The sequence below is a fragment of the Populus euphratica genome, unplaced genomic scaffold (genome assembly GCF_000495115.2).
Source record: "Populus euphratica unplaced genomic scaffold, PopEup_1.0 scaffold33.1, whole genome shotgun sequence".
In the NCBI taxonomy this organism is placed as follows: Eukaryota; Viridiplantae; Streptophyta; class Magnoliopsida; order Malpighiales; family Salicaceae; genus Populus; species Populus euphratica.
In genome coordinates, this window is record NW_011499906.1 from 53,891 (window position 1) to 72,762 (window position 18,872).

The following is an 18,872-nucleotide window of genomic DNA, read 5'->3' on the forward strand; positions in this document are numbered from 1 at the left end:
ATTATAATTTATACAAAACTTACCTCCCCGGCAACGGCGCCAAAAACTTGACACGACTGAAAGATTGATGTCTTCTCCCAAGTGCAGGAGTGTCGAAGTAATAAATAACCCGGTAAGACCGGGGTCGAACCACAAGGAGGTTAATTGTACAAATTATAAACAACAATTATAAACAACAACAATAGTAACAATAACAACAACAATAATAATAGTAGCAATAGCAACAACAATAATAATAGTAGCAATAATAATACTGATAATACTAGTAGTAGTAGTAGTAATAGTAGTAGTAATAATAATAATAATAATAATAATAACAATAGTAAAGAAAAAGAAGAAGAAGAAGAAGAAGAAGAAAAGTTGATGAGAACCTTTAGATGGAAAATTAACGTAAGGATTAAATAATGATAACAAACAGTGTCAAGGTTAGAGGATCCACTAATGGTATGTCAAACAAGTATAATATAAACTCTTATTGTTCAATTGGAAACCACACACAAAGGAGGTTCCAATCAGATTATAGATTGTTAACATGATTACATTAGTCATCTTAGTCAATTAATGCTAATACTTGTAAATTGTGTCAAGCATTCATGATTATAACTTAGGTTAACAACAAATCACGTTCGTTTCATAGCTCAGGTGTCGGTTATACCATACAGTATGGGTTATGAAAGTGCCAAGCCTTTGCTGTACTAAGTGTTCTACAACATAAATCAAGATTAGTCATTTAACAAGCAAAGTATTAAAGAGTGAACAAGATAACAAATATAAAACATGTTAGTATCAAACATTAAAATCCATATTAAGTTTATACTATACTTAGTCTTGCACCATTAGTGTAACATTTTCACCTTGACATAATAAACTTAGCTAGACATAATGAAAGAAAGAAAAATAGATAAACAAAATAAGAACATAAATAAGATAAAAAGTTAACTAAGTAAAGGAAATGAAAGGCATGAACTTGATATTAATGAAAACAAAGCATAAACATTACAAAAAATACAAAGAGAGAAAGCAAGAGCATGATCTTGATTTGGACACTAAAATGCCTAAATGCATGGCAAATGCCAATAATTGACAAGGGGGTGACCAAGTCTTGACTAAGATTGGAAACTATTGATTTGATGACTAATTGACAAGTGGGTGACCAAGTCTTGACTTGGTGACAATCCTTATCTTCTCTTGTCTGCCCAAAACGTCAAAATTGGAGTCACTTGTAACATGAAAGTTGTAGGAAATTGTCTCTACTTTCTTGTGTAACAAAATCAGCTCATTTGAACTTCTAGAACTCCAGATATGGGCCAAATACTGAAGAGTGCTCGGGCTAGAAGACAGATTCGAACATCTTTGTTGTTGCTACATTTTGGACTTGAAAATGGTCTTTTTAGATCTTGGGCTCCATATGAAAGTTGTAGGCCTATGTCTTACCTTTCCATCTATATAAAGTAGACCTAAATCTGAGATCTACAGCTCCAGATATGACCCAATTACCGAACAGTATTCCAGTTTGGATTGCACCGACATCTCTTTTCTAAGTTTGGCCATGTCTTTGTCCGTTCAATTCTTAAATTCATCAATCAATCCTTTTATTTATGTGATAGGCCTGCATTTAAAATGAACATTTACCATAAATTAAAGGTATCTTATATTATTAGATATATTATTATAAAACATGCTTTAGTTAAGGAGTTATTGATACTTCAAGTGCAAAATGATGATATAAAACCTTGATAAAAATACACTTTTAAGTATCAATCATCTGTCTAAAGTTCAAGACACGTCCTCCTCAATAAGGAGGTTCTTATCTTAAGATGTAATTAAACCTAACAGATTTATTGTCCAAAAAAATAACTTAAATATCCGGAATACGCATTACGTGTAATGTCATATCCCGGATACTAAGCGATAAATAAAATAAAATTTTTATTGTTTTTGAAATTTTAGCCAATGTTCTCTTGACTTTAATAAATTGGTTATTAAAGCCAAAAATGCATGCTAAAGTATTGTTTTTGGTGTATGAAAAAACAATATAATTGTTTTTTAGCTTTGAGACACTTGGTTGTATGCACAAAACTAGTTTTTATTTTTTTCAATTTTTTTCAATTTTTTGAAAGTTTTGACGAAAACTGGGTATTTTAATATCAGATTTATATTTTTACAACATAAAAATATTGCCCGATATTAATCAAAATTACATAAAAATATGCAAAACAAATTATAAAAAATTCTAAAACAAGCATTTGATTTTTTTTAAAATGGGCTGGGTCGAACCTGGCCCAACTGCATGGGCTGGTTACTGTGCATAAGCACAGTAACCAGCTTCTCCCTGCAGTAGACATGCATTATGCACGTTTTGCATAGTGGAGGAAGAAGTGAAGGCAAAATGAAGGGTGGAGGGTGATTAGTATATAAAAGTGCATTTGTATCAAGATTTTATATCATCATTTTGCACTTGAAGTTTCAATAACTTCTTAACTAAAGCTTGCTTTATAATAATATATCTAATAATATAAGATACCTTTAATTTGTGGTAAATGTTTATTTTAAATGCAGGCCTATCACATAAATAAAAGGATTGATTGATGAATTTAAGAACTGAAATTGAAAGGACATAGAGATGGCCAAATTTAGAAAATAGATGTTGGTGCAGTCCAAACCAAAATACTATTCAGTAATTGGATCATATCTAGAGCTATAGATCTTGAATTTAGGTCTAATTTATATGGATAGAAAGGTAAGACATAGGTCTACAACTTTCATATGCAGCCCAAGATTTGACAAGGCCAGTTTCAAATCCAAATTGTAGCAACAACAAAGAAGTCCGAATTTGTCCTATAATCCGCACACTGTTCAGTTTTTGGCCCATATATGGAGTTCTAGAAGTCCAAATGACCTCCATTTGTTTTCCTAGAAATCTAAGATAATTTCCTACAACTTTCATGTTTTTAAGTGGTTCAAATTCTGATATTATCAATGATATTTTAGGTAGAGAAAAGAAGATAAGGATTGTTACCAGGTCAAGCGTTGGCCACCCACTCATCAATTAGTCATCAAATCAATAGTTTCTAATTTTGGCCTATAAAAGGAGGCATTTGCCATGTATTTAGGCATTTTCAAATCAAGATCCTGTTCTTGTTTTCTCTCTTTGTATTTTTTGTAATGTTTATTCTTTGCTTTCATTAATATCAAGTTTACGCCTTTCATTTCCTTTCCTTTACTTAATTAACTTTTCTTTCTTTCATTATGTCTAGCTAAGTTTATTATGTCAAGGTGACAAGGTTACATTAATGGTGTAAGAATAAATATAATGTAAACTCAATATGTACTTTAATGTTTGATACTAACATGTTTTGTATTTGTTATCTTGTTTACTCTTTAATACTTTACTTGTTAAATGACTAATCTAGATTTATGTTGTATAACACATGGTACAACAAATGCTTGACACTTTCATAGCCGATACTGTATGGTATAACAGATATCTGAGCTGTGAAAGGAACTTGATTTGTTGTTAACATAAATTATAATCATGAATGCCTAACGAGATTTACAAGTATTAGCTTTAATCGAATAAGATAACTTTTGTGATCATATTAATAATTTATAATCTGATTGAAAACTCCTTTGTGCGTGGTTTCCAATTGAATAATAAGAGTTTATACTATACTTGTTTGATATTCCATTAGTGGAACTTCTAACATTGACATTTGTTATTATCATTGTTTAATCCTTACATTAATATTCCATCTCAAAGTTTTTATCATCATCATCATCATCTTCTTCTTCTTCTTCTATTATTATTATTATTAATAATATTACTACTACTGCTATTATTATTATTATTATTATTATTATTATTATCATTACTATTGTTGTTATATTATTGTTATCTATAATTTATACAATTAACCTTCCTGCGGTTCGATCCCGATCTTGTTGGGTTATTTATTACTTCGACACTCCTGTACTTGGGAGAAGACATCAGTCTTTTGATCATGTCAAGTTTTTGGCGCCGTTGCCGAGGAGGCAAGTTCTTATATAAATTATAGTATTTATTTTATTTTTTATTTTTACTTTTCTTGTATATAACTTTGTTTCTTTTCTCTTGTTTTCTTCTTCCTTTTATTCTATTCCTACACGTGCATAAGAGTGTGGTCACGTATATTAAGTGGTAGACTTTGTAGGGCATCCTCATCATTTTCAGAAAATATGGCCGAAGAAGATAATCAATCACTTCATAATGAGAATAATGAGAATAATCATGTTAGAACACTTAGAGACCACATGAATCCTACAAGAACAAGTGCACCCATGTATAGTTTTTCCTTTTGATACATCTCATTTTAATTTTAAGCTAGGTATTATTCAAATTTTACCTTCTTTTCATGGCTTACATTTAGAAAATCCATACTTGCATTTAAGGGAATTTGAGGAGGTCTATAACACGTATAATGACTTAGATTGTAGCATGAACACCATTATATTAAAGCTTTTTCCTTTTTCATTAAAAGTTAAAGCTAAAACATGGCTATAAAATTTGAGACTAGGATCCATTTGTGCTTGGGATGAAATGCAATAATAGTTTTTAAAGAAGTTTTTCCCATCTCGGAGAACAAACTCTTTCAAAAGACAAATCACTATTTTCACTCAAAAACCAGGAGAAACATTTTACCAATGTTGGGATAGGTATCGAGACTTGCTTAATACTTGCCCTCATCATGGTTTTGAAACATGATGTTGGGATAGGTATCGAGACTTGCTTAATACTTGCCCTCATCATGGTTTTGAAACATGGAGATTAGTTTCATATTTTTATGAAGGGTTAACACCTAGAGATAGGCAAATGGTTGAATTGATATGCAATGAAACTTTTAAAGATAAAGACCCTAATGAAGCAATGAAGTACTTAGACTTGTTAGCTGAAAATACTCAAAATTGGGACACCGCGGGTACTTATAAGGCACCGAGTAAAACTCAACCTCATACATCCAGTGGAGGTATGTACAACCTTAGGAAATATCATATCCTCCAAGCCAAGTTTGCATCTTTAGCTAGAAAAGTCGAGGCACTAGAATTAAAAAAGAGTGGTCAATTAAAATATGTTGAAAACATTATGTGTCAAATATGTGAAACAAATGAACACTCAACTAATAACTGTCCAACCTTGCCTTCTTTTAAGGAATGTCTCTATAAACAAGCCCATGCTTTAAACAGTTTCCAAAGGGCCAACCACAACCCATACTTGCAAACATACAACCCTGGTTGGAGAAATCACCCAAATTTCAATTGGAAGAGTGATAATAATAATGTACAAACTTCACAACCACCATTTTAAGCACACCATAATTTCCAAAATTCTCATGGATATGCACCTCCTTATGCTCCACCTCCTAAAAGAAATCTTGAGGAAACAATGCATGCATTCATTGAAATGCAAGAGACAATCAACACTCAACTTGCTCGAAACATGATAGATTTTAAAGATACTCTTGGAAAATTGACATCTGCTCTAAGTTTCCAAGAGAAAGGTAAGTTTCCATCTCAACCACAACAAAATCCCAAGGGGCAGTGTAATGCAAATGCAAGTAGTTTCGGAAGCCAACACATAGATCAAGTCAAATCAGTCAGTACTCTTCGTAGTGATAAGGTTATTGAAAAACCCACTCTTGAACCTTGTGAGAATGATCATGAGTTAATCTTTGAGGGTAAGGAGGGGTTGAATCTGAAAATTCCAAAGAAAAGACTAATTCCCCGCCAGCACTTCCATTTCCTAATGCTATGACCAAACAAAGAAAAGTCAATCATAATTCTAAAATCTTTAAAACATTCAAACAGGTAAGGATCAATATACATTTGATGGATGCTATTACATAGGTTCCTTCCTGTGCTAAATTTTTAAAAGATCTATAAACTATAAAGAGAAAACTGAATGTAAAAAAGAAAGTCTTTTTAGCCGAGTAAGTGTCACTCTTCAAAACAATAATGCTTTGAAATATAAAGACCCTGGTTGTCCTACAATTTCTTGCTTTATTAGAGAACATAAAATTTAAAAAGTCTTACTTGATCTTGGAGCCAGTATGAATTTAATTCCATATTCTTTCTTTCAGAGTCTCAATCTTGGTGAGTTAAAACCAACTTCTGTAACTCTTTGACTTGCCGATAGATCTATAAAAGTGCCTAGAGAAATAATTGAAGATGTGTTAGTACAAGTCGATAAATTCATTTATCCTGTAGATTTTATTGTCTTGGATACACAACCTATTGAAGCATGTAATTCATTTCCTGTTATTTTAGGACGTCCATTTCTTGCAACTTCTAATGCATTGATTAATTGTAGGAATGGAGTGATGAAGTTATCATTTAGAAACATGACATTGGAGATGAATATTTTCAACATTTGCAAGCAACTTGGAGATGATAATGAATTACAAGAAGTAGATCATATTGAAGAATTAGTTTATGATCAACTTGAATCTACTTTAAGTAAAAATAAGTTGGATAAATCTAAAGATTTGCAAATGATTTATTCTCAAGTAGAAATCACGAATGAAAAACGCATAAAAAATGTTGATATGGATCTTTTGTCAAAAGTGACAACAGATTCGACATCTGACATCACACCAATCGATGATTACTTTCCTAACGAATCCTTACTTTCTCTTAGTCCAATGTCTTGGTATGATAAAAATCTCAATTTTCTTACTTCAGAATTTTTGCCAACTCACTGGAATACAAAAGAAAAAAGAAAAATTTTAAAGGACGTGCAAAACTTTTATTATGATAACCCTAACTTATTCAAATATTGTCCTGATCAAATACTTCAAAGATGCATTCCTGACAATGAGGTAAGTGTCATTAAACTTTGTCATTCTAAAGCATGTAGGAGTCATTTCTCATAAAAAAAATAGCTGTGAAAATTTTTTAAAATAGATTTTATTGGCTTACCATGTTCAAGGACACGCATGCATTCTGCAAAACTTATGAAAATTGTCAAAAAGTTTGGTTTTATAATTCTTGACTCTATTTATTCCCTAGATAGTTAAGATCAAGATGGAGCAATCCATTTATTGAGAAACATGTATATCTTTATGGGGCCTTTGATATTGAGAATTCAAAGAATGATGATGTTTTCAGATAAATGGACATCGTTTGAAAGCTTACTTTGATAATTTTTCTAGTGAAAATGAATTCACCGGTTTGAATGATCCTATAAATAAAGGTTGATTATTTTGTTTTTCTCACATTGTTTTTGTGTTTTGTTTTGTTTTTTTGTGACTCTTGGTTTGCTAGTCTCTCCCACCCCAGTTAAATGATGGATAACGGTACTCCGTGACTCTTAAGTCGGTTCTTTTAGTTTCCCATGATAACTGATATCTATGTATATATTTGTTCAATTCCTTGTTCCTTCTCTTCTCTTTGCATCTCTTTTCCACTTCTTATCTTAAAAAATAGACACCACTCTTGAAAAATTAGAAAAGTATTTTCCTGCTTTGCCTCAAAATGTGATTACAAAACTTTACCGAGCTAGGTGTGTAAGATTGAGATTGTTAATGAACCATGAAATTCCTAAAGAGATTCGCTGGTTAATTGAAGTAAAGGTTTGATTATTAGGTGAGTTTTACAATTCTTTCATTTCACACATGTCTAGAATAGGTAAAAGCACTTTTGCAAAGAAACATCGTGCAAAACAACTGAAAGTCTGTCATCAATATGCCAGATAGATTTGTAATGCACGATGTCATTTTTTAGGAATAGTATCTATAAACCGTAAAGATAAAATACAATTCATTAAGGATGGCCTGACTAAGGAGTCTTTAGATAATCTTTTATTAACTCTTGAGACACATCCTAGTGGAGATGTGCAATGTGCAATTCATGATTTATAGCCATATTTTCATAAAAAACACGATCAATTTAGTCTTGGGAATCTGACTAAAACAGACTCTGTTTGCCAGTTTTTAAGAAAATTGGATGGGAAGCCTATCCCCAACCCATAAAAGGCATTTAAACTGTTCTTGGACATAAAACTAAAGGAAGATGTGAGCCACAATCACAACTATCTGTAAATACACATGCTTTCTCAAAAAAAGAAAAAGAAAAAAAGAGAGTGTGTGTGAGACCCCAGCTGGCCTACATATAGGTGGTATGATTGCCTTTTTAATTTCTCATTTATAAAATCTTTTCTTCCTTCTTTTCATTTCTACTCAACCTATACATTCAACAAATATAGAAGTGTGTAGAAATGGCAAGTTCCTCAGGTCATCATATAAGAAATATTTGTGTTTTTGGTGGATCCAGTCTTGGAAACGAAAATGAGTTTTAGAATCAACAAAATATCTTGGTTAGGTGCTAGCTAAGAGAAAGATTCATTTAGTATATGGGAGAAGCAGTCTTGGGTTAATGAGAGGTGTGTCAATAGTTGCATTTTTAAGAGGTAGTCAAGTTTTGGGGGTCGTCCCCGAAGCTTTAGCACAAGGGGATATCATTGGAAAAACAATTAGAGAGGAACTACAAGTCTCCATAATATTTACTTGAATGAATACAATGTTTAACCATGTTGATGCCTTCATTGCTTTACCAGGTGGTTTAGGTACATTGAAAAATATCTTTCATATTTCCTCTTGGGCCCAACTGCACATTCAACATAAACCTATAGGTCTGTTAAATGTTAAGGGTTATTATGATAAGTTGTTGTCTTTTCTTGATCATGCTGTGGAACAGGAATATCTAACATCTTCTGCACAACAAATCATAATCTCTACTATTACTGTTGAACAATTGATTAATCAATTACAATATTTCATTCCTGTAATTGATCCCTTCATGAGTCGCATATATTGGTCATTTATGGAAAGCCGTCAAAATCTTAGATTGGATTTGAGTCTTCATTTGTGAATCTTTGTGTCTTTTGCTTTTATTATTGTGTTTTGTTGTTTCTTATATTTCTTTAAGTGTGTTTCAGGTTTATTAGTGTTTTTTATTTTAGGTAATGTCTTCTCTATTCTATCTTTCTACTTTAGGATATTGAGGACAATGTCTTATTTTGATTGGGGGGAGAGAGTAGTAGTTGATAAAAAATTTTTAACTAACTGTGTTTTTCATTTCATAAAGCATGTGTAAAATTGTTGTTACTAAGATGACAAAGTAAAGGAGCTCTTTTGTTAAAGTGACTCTTGAGACGCATCTTACTAATGATTCTTAACAAGGTCTATTATAATGCTTCTTGAAATATTTAGGTTTATAACCTCTCGCATTATTATCACTTAATTCTACTCATATACTTATTTAACATGTATTCTTAAACCTTAATTTTCACACACACACTTTAACATATGATTGTAGGTTGCACATTGGATTATTATAATATTTATGTTCTTTTAAAGGTAACAACTAAGGGAAATGGATAGTATATAATTTGAAAAAAAAAAACAAAAAAAAGAGCAAAAATAATAATAATAATAAAAATATAGATAAATTTAGTTTCGTAGTCTCCCTAACCTAAGCAATTAAACTCGAAGGGGTGTTTTAAAACCTAATACCCTAAAGTCAACTGACTTGGGAGCTATTGGTCCAATGCTTGTTACATGGGTTGAGGAGAAAAGCTTAAGAAAATCAAACATTGCACTATCTAAGTATCAGTATCGGCAACCCGAGTTACTAAGCTTGTAGGGGTGTCTCAACACCTAATGCTCTAGGATTAACTGGTCTTAGAGTCATTAGTTGAAAGCTTGTTATATGGGTTAAAGATGTATGGTGTTTTAAGTTATATGTATATATATTTAAAAAAAAAGAAAAAATAATAAAAAATAATCCAAGGAAGTTAACCTTAAACATTAGAACAAAAATTTTGTTTTCTTCCAAGATCTTAACCCAAGAAAATTAACCTTAAACATTAGAATAAAAGTTTTGTTTTCTTCCAAGAAAAGCCCCATAACTATGTGTTGATATATTGAGCACAAAAAAAACAGTTTATTAATATCTTGTTTAAGAGGTATTGAGCAGATATATAAATTTAATGAGAGTTTGTTTATTCGAATAAATTAATGGAAGTTGAATGATGAATACCTTGCTTTATGAAATTTACAAATTGTTTTTCTATTTTAATGCCTTGATTACTAGGAACTAGTAATAAGCTGGTTGGGGGATGATTAGTACTTAAAAGTGCATTTTTATTAAGGTTTTATATCATCATTTTGCACTTGAAGTATCAATAACTCTTTAACTAAAGCATGTTTTATAATAATATATCTAATAATATAAGATACCTTTAATTTGTGGTAAATGTTCATTTTAAATGCAAGCCTATCACATAAATGAAAGGATTGATTGATGAATTTAAGAACTGAAATTGAAAGGATAAAGAGATGGCCAAACTTAGAAAAGAGATGTCGGTGCAATCCAAACCGGAACACTGTTCGGTAATTGGGTCATATCGGGAGCTATAGATCTCAGATTTAGGTATACTTTATATGGATGGAAAGGTAAGACATAGACCTACAACTTTCATATGGAGCCCAAGATCTAAAAAGGCCATTTTCAAGTCTAAATTGTTGCAACAACAAAGAAGCCCGAATCTGTCCTCGAACCCGAGCACTATTCAGTATTTTGGCCATATCTGGACTTCTAGAAGTCGAAATGAGCTAAATTTTGTTACACAAGAAAGCTAAGACAATTGCCTACAACTTTCATGTTTTTAAGTGGCTCCAATTTTGACGTTATCAATGATGTTTTGGGCAGAAAAGTGAAGATAAGAATTGTCACCAAGTCAAGAGTTGGCCACCCACTCATCAATTAGTCATCAAATCCATAGTTCCCAGTTTTGGCCTATAAAAGGAGGCATTTGTCATGCATTTAGGCATCTTGGTGTCTAGATCAAAATCATGCTCTTGTTTTCTCTCTTTGTATTTTTTGTAATGTTTATGCTTTACTTTTATTAATATCAAGTTTATTCCTTTCAATTCCTTTCCTTTGCTTTATTAACTCTTATCTTATTTATGTTCTTATTTTGTTTATTTATTTTTCTTTCTTTCATTATGTCTAGCTAAGTTTATTATGTCAAGGTGAAAAGGTTACACTAATGGTGTAAGAATAAGTATAGTGTAAACTTAATATGGACTTTAATGTTTGATACTAACATGTTTTGTATTTATTATCTTGTTCACTCTTTAATACTTTGCTTGTTAAATGACTAATCTCGGATTTAAGTCTACTTTATATGGATGGAAAAGTAAGATATAGGCCTACAACATTCATATGGAGCCTAAGATTTAAAAAGGTCATTTTCAAGTCCAAATTGGAGCAATAATAAAGACGTCTGAATTTATCCTACAGCTCGCACACTGTTCAGTGTTTGGACCATATCTAGCGTTCTAAAAGCTAAATGACCTCCTTTTTTCCCCCCTAGAAATCTGAGACAATTTCCTTCAACTTTCATGTTTTCAAGTGGTTCCAATTTTGACGTTATCAATGACATTTTGGGCAGACAAGAGAAGATAAGGATTGTCACCAAGTCAAGAGTTGGCCACCCACTCATCAATTAGTCATCAAATCAATAGTACCCAATTTTGGCCTATAAAAGGAGGCACTTGCCATGCATTTAGGCATCTTGGTTTCCAGATCAAGATCATGCTCTTCCTTTCTCTCTTTGTATTTTTTATGCTTTGTTTTCATTAATATTAAGTTTATGCCTTTCATTTCCTTTCCTTTACTTAGTTAACTTTTATGTTCTTATTTTGTTTATCTATTTTGCTTTCTTTCATTATGTCTAGCTAAGTTAATTATGTCAAGGTGAAAAGGTTACACTAATGGTGTAAGAATAAGTATAATGTAAACTTAATATGGACTTTAATGTTTGATACTAACATGTTTTATATTTGTTATCTTGTTCACTCTTTAATACTTTGCTTGTTAAATAACTAATCTTGATTTATGTTGTATAACACTTGGTACAACAAATGCTTGGCACTTTCATAGCCCATAATGTATGGTATAACCGACACCTGAGCTATGAAAGGAACTTGATTTATTGTTAACATAAGTTATAATCATGAATGCTTGACGAGATTTACAAGTATTAGCATTAATTGAATAAGATGACTAATGTAATCATGTTAACAATATATAATCTGATTGGAACCTCCTTTGTGTGTGGTTTCCAATTCAATAATAAGAGTTTATACTATACTTGTTTGATATACCATTAGTGGAACCTCTAACCTTGACATTTGTTATTATCATTGTTTAATCGTTACATTAATATTCCATCTCAAAGTTCTCATCTTCTTCTTCTTCTTCTCCTTCTTTTTCTTTATTATTATTATTATTATTATTATTACTATTGTTGTTGTTGTTATTGTTGTTTTATAATTGTTGTTTATAATTTGTACAATTAACCTCCCTGTGGTTCGACCCCGGTCTTGCCGGGTTATTTATTACTTCGACACTCCTGCACTTGGGAGAAGACATCAATCTTTTAGTCGTGTCAAGTTTTTGGCGCCGTTGCCGGGGAGGTAAGTTCTTGTATAAATTATAGTATTTATTTTATTTTCTCTTTTCACTTTTCTTGTATATAACTTTGTTTCTTTTCTTTTGTTTCTTTTTATTTTGTTTTCTTCCTCCTTCTTTTGCTTTCTTCTTCTTTTTTATTTTATTCCTACACGTGCATGAGAGTGTGGTCACGTACATCAAGTGGTAGACTTTGTAGGGTATCCTCATCATTTTCAGAAAATATGGCCGAAGAAGATAATCAATCACTTCATAATGAGAATAATGAGAATAACCGTGCTAGAACACTTAGAGACCACATGAATCCCACAAGAACAAGTGCACCATCATGCATAGTTTTTCCTCCTGATGCATCTCATTTTAATTTTAAACCAGGTATTATTCAACTTTTACCTTCTTTTCATGGTTTGGAATTGGAAAATCCATACTTGCATTTAAGGGAATTTGAGGAGGTGTGCAACACATATAATAATTTAAATTGTAGCATGAACACCATCAGATTAAAGCTTTTTCCTTTTTCATTAAAAGATAAAGCTAAAACATGGCTACAAAATTTAAGACCAGGATCCATTCGTGCTTGGGATGAAATGCAACAACAGTTTTTAAAGAAGTTTTTTCCATCTCATAGAACAAACTCTTTCAAAAGACAAATCACTACTTTCACTCAAAAACCAGGAGAAACATTTTACCAATGTTGGGATAGGTATCGAGACTTGCTTAGTACTTGCCCTCATCATGGTTTTGAAACATGGAGATTGGTTTCACATTTCTATGAAGGGTTAACACCTAAAGATAGGCAAATGGTTGAATTGATGTGCAATGGAACTTTTGAAGATAAAGACCCTGATGAAGCAATGGAGTACTTAGACTTGTTAGCTGAAAATGCTCAAAATTGGGACACCGCGGGTACTTATGAGGCACCGAGTAAAACTCAACCTCATACATCTAGTGGAGGTATGTACAACCTTAGGGAAGATCATGACCTTCAAGCCAAGTTTGCATCTTTAGCTAGAAAAGTCGAGGCACTAGAATTGAAAAAGAGTGGTCAATTAAAATCTGTTGAAAACATTGTGTGTCAAATCTGTGAAACAAATGAACACTCAACCAACGATTGTCCAACCTTGCCTTCTTTTAAAGAATGTCTCCATGAACAAGCCCATGCTTTAAACAGTTTTCAAAGGGCCAACCATAACCCATACTCCCAAACATACAACCCTGGTTGGAGGAATCACCCAAATTTCAGTTGGAAGAGTGAGAACAACAATGCACAAACTTCACAACCACCGTTTCAAGCACACCATAATTTCCAAAATTCTCATGGATATGCACCTCCTTATGCTCCACCTCCTACAAGAAATTTTGAGGAAACTTTGTATGCATTCATTGAAAAGCAAGAGACAATCAATACTCAACTTGCTCAAAACATGACAGATTTTAAAGATACTCTTGCTAAATTAACATCTGCTCTTAGTTTCCAAGAGAAAGGTAAGTTTCCATCTCAACCACAACAAAATCCCAAGGGGCAATACAATGCAAATGCAAGTAGTTCCGGAAGCCAACACATGGATCAAGTCAAATCAGTCACTACTCTGCGCAGTGGTAAGGTTATTGAAAAACCCTCTCTTGAACCTTATGAGAAAGATGATGAGTCAATCTCTGAGGGTAAGGAAGGGGTTGAATCTGAAAATTGCAAAGAAACGACTGATTCACCGCCAGCACTTCCATTTCCTCAAGCCATGACCAAACAAAGGAAAGTTAATTACAACTCTGAAATTTTTGAAATTTTCAAACAGGTAAGGATCAATATACCATTGTTGGATGCTATTAAACAGGTTCCGTCCTATGCTAAATTTTTGAAAGATCTATGCACTGTGAAGAGGAAACTGAATGTGAAAAAGAAAGCCTTTCTAGCCGAACAAGTAAGTGTTATTCTTCAGAACAATAATGCTTTGAAATATAAAGACCCTGGTTGTCCTACAATTTCTTGCTTTATTGGAGAGCATAAAATTGAAAGAGCCTTACTTGATCTTGGAGCTAGTGTGAATTTACTTCCATATTCAGTTTTTCAAAGTCTCAATCTAGGTGAGTTAAAACCAACTTCTATATCTCTTTTACTTGCTGATAGATCTGTAAAAGTGCCTAGATGAATAATTGAAGATGTGTTAGTACAAGTCGATAAATTCATTTATCCTGTGGATTTTATTGTCTTGGACACAGAACCTGTTGAAGCATGTAATTCATTTCCTGTTATTTTAGGACGTCCCTTTCTCGCAACTGATGAAGCTATCATTTGGAAACATGACATTGGAGATGAATATTTTCAACATTTGCAAGCAACCTGGAGATGATAATGATTTACAAGAAGTAGATCATATTGAGGAATTAGTTTATGATCAACTTGAATCTACTTTAAGTAAAAATGAATTGGATGAAACTGAAGATTTGCAAATGATTTATTCTGAGAAAGAAATCACGGATAACAAACGCACAGAAAATGTTGATGTGAATCTTTTGTCAACAGTGACAACAGATTCGACATTTGACATCACACCAATGGATGATTACTTTCCTAACGAATCCTTACTTTCTCTTAGTCCAATGCCTTGGTATAATAAAAATATCAATTTTCTTGCTTTAGGAGATTTGCCAGCTGATTGGAGTACCCAAGACAAAGAAAAGTTTTTGAACGAAGTGAAGAGCTTTTATTGTGATGACCCTAACTTATTCAAATATTGTCCTGATCAAATATTTCAAAGATTCATTCCCGACAATAAGGTAAGTAGTGTCATTAAACTTTGTCATTCTGAAGCATGTGGAAGTTGTTTCTCGTCAAAAAAGACAACTACAAAAATCTTTCAAAATAGATTTTATTGGCCCACCATGTTCAAGGACACTCATGCATTCTGCAAAACTTGTGAAAATTGTCAAAAGATTGATATTGGTCAAAAAGTTTTGTTTTATAATTCTCAACTCTATGCATTCCCTAGAGAGCTAAGACCAAGATGGAGCAATCCTTATGGGGCCTGTGATATTGAGAATTCAATGAATGACAATGATTTTAAGGAAAATGGACATCGTTTGAAAGCTTACTTTGATAATTTTCCTAGTGAAAATGAATCAGTTGGTTTGAATGATCTTGTAGATAAAGGTTGATTATTTTATTTTTCTCACATTTTTTTTGTGTTTCTTTTTTAGTGATTTTTGCTAGTTTCTCTCACCCCGGTCAAATGGAGGATAACGGTACTCCGTAACTTAAGTCGGTTCTTTTAGTTTCCCACAATTACTGATATCTGTGTATATATCTGTGCAATTCTTTGAATCTCTCTTCCAATTCTCATTTGAAAATGGACACTAATCTTGAAAAATTGAAAAAGTATTTTCCCGCTCTGCCTCAGAATGCAATTACAAAAATTTACCGTGCTAGATGTGCAAGATTGAGATTGTTAATGAATCATGGAATTCCTGAAGATATTCGCTGGTTGATTGAAGCAAAGGTCCGATTATCAAGTGAGTCCTCTAACTTCATTTCACACATGCCTGGAACAGGTAAAAGCACTTTTGCAAAGAAGCGTCGTGCAAAACGACTGGAAGTCTGCCATCGATGTGCTAGATGGACTTGTAATACACAATGTCGTTCTTTAGGAATGGTATCTATAAACCGTGAAGATAAAATACAATTCATTAAGGATGGCCTGAGTAAGGAGTCTTTAGATAATCTTCTATTGACTCTTGAGACGCATCCTAGTAGAGATGTGCATCGTGCAATTCATGATTTATGGCCACTATTTCATAAAGAACATGATCGACTTAGTCTTGGGAATCTGACTAAAAAAGACCCTGTTTGCCAGTTTTTAAGAAAACTGGATGGGAAGCCTATCCCCGACCCCGACCCAGGACTACATATAGGTGTTATGATTGCCTTTTTAATTTCTCATTTATAAAACCCTCTCTTCCTTCCTTTCATTTCTACTCAACCCATACATTCAACAAATACAGAAGTGTGTAGAAATGGCAAGTTCCTCAGGTCATCAAATAAGAAATATTTGTGTTTTCGGTGGATCTAGTCCTGGGAAAGAAAAGGAGTTTTTAGAATCAGCAAATCATCTTGGTCAGGTGCTAGCTGAGAGAAAGATTCATTTAGTGTATGGGGGAGGCAGTCTTGGGTTAATAGGAGGTGTGTCAATAGCTGCATTTTTAGGAGGTAGTCAAGTTTTGGGGGTCGTCCCTGAAGCTTTGGCATAAGGGGACATCATTGGAAAAACAATTGGAGAGGAACTTCAGGTCTCCACAATGTCAGCTCGAATGAATGCAATGTTTAACCATGCTGATGCCTTCATTGCTTTACCAGGTGGTCTAGGCACATTGGAAGAGATCTTTCATATTTCCTCTTGGGCTCAACTGCACATTCACCATAAACCCATAGGTTTGTTAAATGTTAATGGTTATTATGATAAATTATTGTCTTTTCTTGATCATGCTGTGGAACAGGAATTTCTAACATCTTCTGCACGACAAATCATAATCTCTGCTGCTACTGCTGAACAATTGATTGACCAACTACAATCTTTCATTCCTATGATTGATCCTTCCATGAGTCGCATAAATTGGTCATCTAAGGAAAGCCGTAAAAAGCTTAGATTGGATTTGAGCCTTTATTTGTGAATTTTTGTGTCTTTTGGTTTTATTATTGTGTTTTGTTATTTCTTATTTTTGTTTTAGTGTGTTTCAGGTTTGTCGGTGTTCGTTATTTCAGGTGATATCTTCTATACTCTATCTTTCTACCTTAAAACATTGAGGACAATGTCTCGTTTTGGTTGGGGGGAGAGGGTAGTAGTTGATAAAAAAAAATGTTTTCCATTTCATAAAGCATGTGCATAATTGTTGTTACTAGGATGGCAGAGTAAAGGAGCTCTTTTGTTAAAGTGACTCTTGAGACGCATCTTAGTAACCATTCTTAACAAGGTCTATTATAATACTTCCTGAAATATTCAGATTTACAAACTCTCGCATTGTTATCACTTAATTCTGCTCACATACTTATTTAACATGTATTCTTAAACCTTAATTTACACACACACACTTTAACATATGATTGTTAATTCTGCTCATATACTTATTTAACATGTATTCTTAAACCTTAATTTACATACACACACTTTAACATATGATTGTGGGTTGCATATTGGATTATTATTATTGATTTAAGTCTACTTTATATGGATGGAAAAGTAAGATATAGGCCTACAACATTCATATGGAGCCTAAGATTTAAAAAGGTCATTTTCAAGTCCAAATTGCAGCAATAATAAAGACGTCTGAATTTATCCTACAGCTCGCACACTGTTCAGTGTTTGGCCCATATCTAGCGTTCTAAAAGCTAAATGACCTCCTTTTTCCCCCTAGAAATCTGAGACAATTTCCTTCAACTTTCATGTTTTTAAGTGGTTCCAGTTCTGACGTTATCAATGACGTTTTGGGCAGACAAGAGAAGATAAGGATTGTCACCAAGTCAAGAGTTGGTCACCCACTCATCAATTAGTCATCAAATCAATAGTTTCCAATTTTAACCTATAAAAGGAGGCATTTGCCGTGCATTTAGGCATCTTGGTCTCCAGATCAAGATCATGCTTTTGTTTTCTCTCTTTGTATTTTTGTGATGTTTAAGTTTTATTTTCATTAATATATTGTTTATGCCTTTCAATTCCTTTCCTTTACTTTGTTAACTTTGATCTTATTTATATGCTTATTTTGTTTATTTATTTTTCTTTCTTTCATTATGTTTAGTTAAATTTATTATGTCAAGGTGAAAAGGTTATGCTAATGATGTAAGAATAAGTATAGTGTAAACTTAACATGGACTTTAATGTTTAATACTAACATATTTTATATTTGTTATCTTATTCACTCTTTAATACTTTGCCTATTAAATGACTAATCTAGATTTATGTTGTATAACAGTTGGTACAATAAATACTTAGCACTTTCATAGCCCATACTGTATAATATAACCAACACCTGAGTTATGAAAGGAACTTGATTTGTTGTTAACATAAGTTATAAGCATGAATGCCTGATAATATTTACAAGTATTAGCATTATTCGAATAAGATAACTAATGTAATTATGTTAAAAATTTATAATCTGATTGGAACCTCCTTTGTGTGTGGTTTCCAATTAAGTAATAAGAGTTTATACTATACTTGTTTGACATACTATTAGTAGATCCTCTAACCTTGATATTTGTTGTTATATTGCTTAATCCTTACAATGATCTTTTATCTCTAAGTTCTTATCAAATTCTTCTTATTCTTCTTCTTATTCATTATTATTATTATTATTATTATTATTATTAGTACTACTAC